This window comes from Pundamilia nyererei, unplaced genomic scaffold (assembly GCF_000239375.1).
Source record: "Pundamilia nyererei isolate P.nyererei 1_Seehausen unplaced genomic scaffold, PunNye1.0 scaffold00526, whole genome shotgun sequence".
NCBI lineage: Eukaryota > Metazoa > Chordata > Actinopteri > Cichliformes > Cichlidae > Pundamilia > Pundamilia nyererei.
Genome location: NW_005187927.1, coordinates 131,890 through 137,400, shown reverse-complemented (window position 1 = coordinate 137,400; position 5,511 = coordinate 131,890).

The following is a 5,511-nucleotide window of genomic DNA, read 5'->3' as shown; positions in this document are numbered from 1 at the left end:
GTGTGTGTGTGTGTGTGTGTCTGTGTCTGTGCGTGTCTCTGTGTGTGTCTGCTGCATCAATCAGAGGCTTTCTTGACTTTGGGACTTACTACGGCTTTAACCCCTTGCAGAGCACGGTGTGGGCCTTGGAATTGGAGTGTGCTGTTTGACCCTGGAGAACGCTGCTCCTGGTATCTACATCCATAGCCTGGCTCTGGGCTCTGTGGCCAAGATGGATGGCAGGCTCAGGTAAAAATTTGTAGTTTTACTAATATCAGAAGAGTAAAACGTGTTTTAAGGAGAGTATTTCTCAGTAATTGTGATAATCTACTCACTGACATGTGTGTGAATCTTGAGGAGACAACGTTCAGAGTTGTGCTGACACCTGTGCCTTTGTCCAGTCGTGGAGATCAGATACTCGAGGTGGACTCGGTCAGCCTTCGTCACGCTGCTCTCAGTGAGGCCTATGCCATCCTCAGTGAGTGTGGGCCTGGGCCCATCACTCTTATTGTAAGCAGGCATCCTAATCCAAAGGTAAGACCTGATCTCCTTTTAAATAAAAAGTTCAGCCTTCTGTAAAACCGCCTTAACTGTTGGTTTGATTCAAGCTACTGGATGAAGTTGCTCCTGCATCCTCTGTCTTGATCCTCATGATGTTCCTCTCCTCCAATGACATTCAGGGGTTCTTGAGCCAAAAATGTATCACATAGCCCGGATCTACTCACCAGTTTCTAGTTTAATTGAGAATTCAAAGTAAATTGAGTCTCATTCACCCAGACAAAAACACAGTCTATGTTCCATAAACACAATCCTAGGTTTCTTTTTAGCTCTGTATATACACTAATTAAGCATCACATTATAAGGACCTGCCTAATATTGTGTCGGTCCCTCTTTTGCTGCCACACAGCCCTGAGGTATTTGGCCATGGGCTCGACTAGACCCCTGAAGGTGTCAGTTGGGGTTTGTTTGTCCAGCACGTCCCACAGATGCTCGATTGGATTGACACACAAGAGCCTCGTCAACACCTCAAACTAATGGGCTACTCAAACCTTTCCTGAACCCAAGAAAGCTCCAGCTGATCCAGGAGAGAAGGACAACCGCTGCCTAAGTGAAAACCTGTAGTGATCCCGTACGTGTCAGGAGTATCGGAACAGTTGAGACGCATTTTTTCTAAACACCGGGTCTCTGTGGCTTTTAAGCCCCAAAATATGCTGGTCCCCCCCATGGATCGGGTCCCCCGACACAAACAGAGTAGCATAGTGTACGCTGTTAAGTGCAGGAGGATTGGCAGGATTTATACATCGGGGAAACCAAACAACCTCTGGCTAAGAGGATGGCACAACACAGCAGAGCCACCTCGTCAGGCCAGGACTCTGCAGTCTATGCACACCTACAGGCCAGTGGACACTCTTTCAATGATGAGGATGTAACATCCTGGACAGGGAGGCCATTTACATGAAAAGGGAAAGACCATCTCTGAATCGAGGAGGGGCCTAAGGGTACATCTGTCACCATCTTACAATGCTGTGATTGCAGCCATTCCCCAACTCTCTGTGAATGGGACTCACGGACATTAATCAATGGTTGTTGATGGTCATATCAATGGTCATGAAACTGACCACACGGCCCGTTGTTAGTCATTGGTATTAGTAGTCACTATGCAAATATAAAATAATACATGGTCTGCAACAATGCTCAAGTTGGTGGTACGTGTCAAAGTAACATCATGAGTAGCATGACCCAATGTCTCCCACTATCACTTTGCCCAAAGCATCAGACGGCCTCCACCAGCTTTTCTTCTTATCGTAGTGCATCTTCATTCAAAAACCCCTTATTCTGTTAAATGGGATTGTTGGCACATGTGCTAATTATTGTGTTTCTGGTAGATTCCTGAAGGTTGGTGCTTTAGGATGTATTTGTCTTTCTTGATGCTAAAATGCATCTTTTTGTGTTTCTTTGTCTCACCTCAGGTATCAGAGCAGGAGATGGATGACATCATAGCTCGATCCACTCACAGGGACAAAATGAGCAGGAACAAGCACTCATTTCATTCCCAAGGTCTGACCTGTACCAGCATTCACATTTTAATTAACTGTATCAACTATTTTACTAGTTAGCTCCATCATTTTACACATGGCCCTGCTACACTATTGTAGTTTAACTACTGTGTAGGCAAGAGCACTGTTTCTTTGGTCTGTAACAAGGTTTCAATGAAGAACACTGTACTGTGACAAGACAGGGTTGATGTTGTTCAGTCCTGGTCTCGCCATGGTATTAGATCACTTCCTGTTCTTGTTACGGTGCACTGTGGTGTTTTTCTGTAGGTCAATCTGTGTAGCTTGATTAACTGCAAATTTTCTCATTGAAACTTATTTCATAGTAACTTACAGGGGCTGTATTAAAGCATCATTTCTTCAGAATCACATGCAAATATTCACTAACTGTGTCCTTAGGGATTTGCTAGCTTAGTGTAGCTAATAGCTTAGCAGTTAGCCAAACCACTAGCAGCAGGTTTGTGTGTTAGGGGTTAACTGCACTTTCCTCCTCAGCTGTGCCCCAGCAGGTTACTGTGGAAGAAGTGTAGTCAAAAACAGAAGTGCCCACCAACCTGTTTAGTTCTGGGGAAAATTGATTCTGCCAGTTAATTTTCCCCAATCTGTGAAATACCTGCCAAAGAACAAAATGTGCTAGAAAGATTTTACTCTTAGAAATGTGAAACTAGAGTCACAGCAACCATGGTCAAAGTATTCCAGGGGCCAGAGCAGGTGACACTGGAACAACTTTGAAGGCTGCATCAGCCTCTAGTCCCCTAGTATATATGTATATGTAGTGTATATGCATGTCCACATGTGGGTCTTCAAATGGCGGCTGTCCAGAAAATGATGTAACTTTTATAGATAACTTAAATGTTCAGAGGAAAACCTGTTCTTATTAGGAGAGAGCCAGCATCTATACCTCTTTGGATTTTTTAGTTCTTTCTATAAAAATTGGTGAGATTGTATAAAACCCCAGTCCTACGGTCTTACAGGCCTCTTAGGAGCTTGCCTCCTCTTGTTACCAGCACCCCCCAGTTCCCACCCACACATAAACTATCCAACAAACCACACTCTCATTGCTGTGCAGCTGATACTCAGTTTTAGAATAGAATAGAATTCAACTTTATTGTCATTGCACATGCACAGGTACAGGGCAACGAAATGCAGTTTGCATCCATCCAGAAGTGCTTTAGTGATATAGATATATTACAATATATATTAGCAATAATATAGATATGTAAATATATTACAGAAATGGGTCTATTATGGAATGTTATAATGTACACGGTATGAAGTATGTTGTGAATATTCTATAACTATAAGTATGTACAGGCTGTAGTGAGTACAAGCTATGTACAGGCTATGAACAGGATATAAATATGAAAAACTATACAGAATATGAAATAAATAACTTTACAGAAATCTGAGATATACAGTTATACAGTTATTTATCTATGAATCCAGACATGACGGCCTGGATGATCTTTAATGTCCTCCCTCTAAACTCAGATAAAGCTGAGGTTAAACCTTAGAAATACAGTCACTAACTTGCTCCGTGTGGCATGTGAAAATGATGGCATCACTGAATTCTGTATTTGTCTGGGTTTGTCTATTGTGGTTTTAATGTGTAGGTGTGTCCTGTAAGAACACCAGCCCAGCAGTGAAGGACATGCAGGAAGACAGGTCGCCTATTCTCAGCTGGACCATGAAGAGGTTCCTTGAGCCTGCCAGCAGGGTACGTTTTCATTTAGACATGTATTTAGTTTTGTTGATGCATTGATAGGTTCAGTTTCAACCTTCTTACACAATCATATAGAATAGAATAGAATAGAATAGACTTTTATTGTTATTTTACATGTACAATGAAACTGTAGGTGCTCCACACCAGCTGTGCATGGAATAAAAGTGTAACTAGAAAAAGTTGCATTTCCTGCGAAAATGCAGTGTGAATGCCGTGTAGTGGAATCTAATGAAAACAGCTGAAGAAGCAGAACTATCTGCTGAAAAGAGCTGAAGAAGCTGAAGTTTGTGCTGAAAAGAAGTGAAAAAGCATAACATTTAGCCTAAAAGAGGTGAAGGAGCTAAAATTTCTGCTGAAAAGAGGTGAACTAGCTGAAGTTTTTACTGATAAGAGTTAAAGAAGTTAAACTGTCTACTGGAAAAAAAAATGGTGCTATTACCGGGATTTAAACCCAGCCCTCCCGCTTTGAGAACAGCTGCTCATCTCTCTGAACCAAACTGGTTCTCAACTGAGTCAAACATATGATGAGAGAAAAATCTGCAGGGTGCAGAAGACGCTGAGCAAACTGCTGAAAAGAGCTGAAAAAGCTGAAGTAATTGCTGAAGATGGCTGTATTTGAAAGGGTACACCGCAGACTGTCAAGAAAGCAGTGTGCATGTGAGCACGGAAGATGTGGCAACTGCCACAGGTAGGATTCGAACCTTCGCCACTGGATCTCAGCTGCTCATCCCACTGAGCCAAATCAATTCTAGTCCCGAAGAAAGATATAAGAGAAAAAATGTGCACTGTGCAGAAGAAGCTGAATTGTGCTGAAAAGAGGTGAAGAAACTGAAATTTGTGCTGAAAAGATTTAAAGAAACTGAAATTTGTGCTGAAAAGATTTAAAGAAACTGAAAATTGTGCTGAAAAGAGCAGAAGAGGCTGAGATTTGTGCTGAAAAGAGGTGAACTTGTTGAACTTTCTGCTAAAAGAGATGAAGAAACTGGAAATTATGCTGATAATAGGCCAAAAAGCTGAAAAATCTGCTGAAAAGAGGTGAAGAAGCAGAACTTTCTACAGAAAAGGGGAAAGGAGCTGAACTTTGCACTGAAAAGAGATAAGAAAGCTGTAGTTTCTGCTAAAAAAAACAGCTGAAGAATCTGGAATTTTTGCTGAAAAGAGTTTAAAAGGTTTAACTGTTACCTGAATTTATTTATTTATTTATTTTTTTTGCCATAGGCGGGATTCGAACCCGGGCCTCCCGCTCTGCTCATCTCACTGAGCTAAAACACAGCAAAATCAGTGACCACACTTGTAATGTTGTCCTAGTCATCTTAATGTGCCAAAAAATTGCAAAAAAACCCCCTTAATATTTCAAAAAGTATAAAAGTTATGAGCACCAAAAGAGTAGGCGTTAGCAGAAGAAGCAGAACAGTTTAAAGTTTGAATGGTGAAAATCGGATGAAAACTGAGGGAGTAGTTAACCAGCAAAGGTCTGAGCAACTAGAATAAGGTAGAAGAAAGAAGAAAGAGAAACAAGAAATCAATAGTGTGAATGCCTCTGAGGCATTTATTTATTTAGTTCCAAGTTTAATTAATTAATGACTCTTTTTATTAATTAATGGTGTATTTATCTATTCATTTTGTCACTCCTGGCCTTCCGTACACAGCAAAATCTCCAGTGTTAAATTAACACTAGAGAGTGTCTATATGGGTCCACACCTCTGAGTGTTAAATACAACACTGTTGAGTGTTAAATTAACACTTTTGACAGTG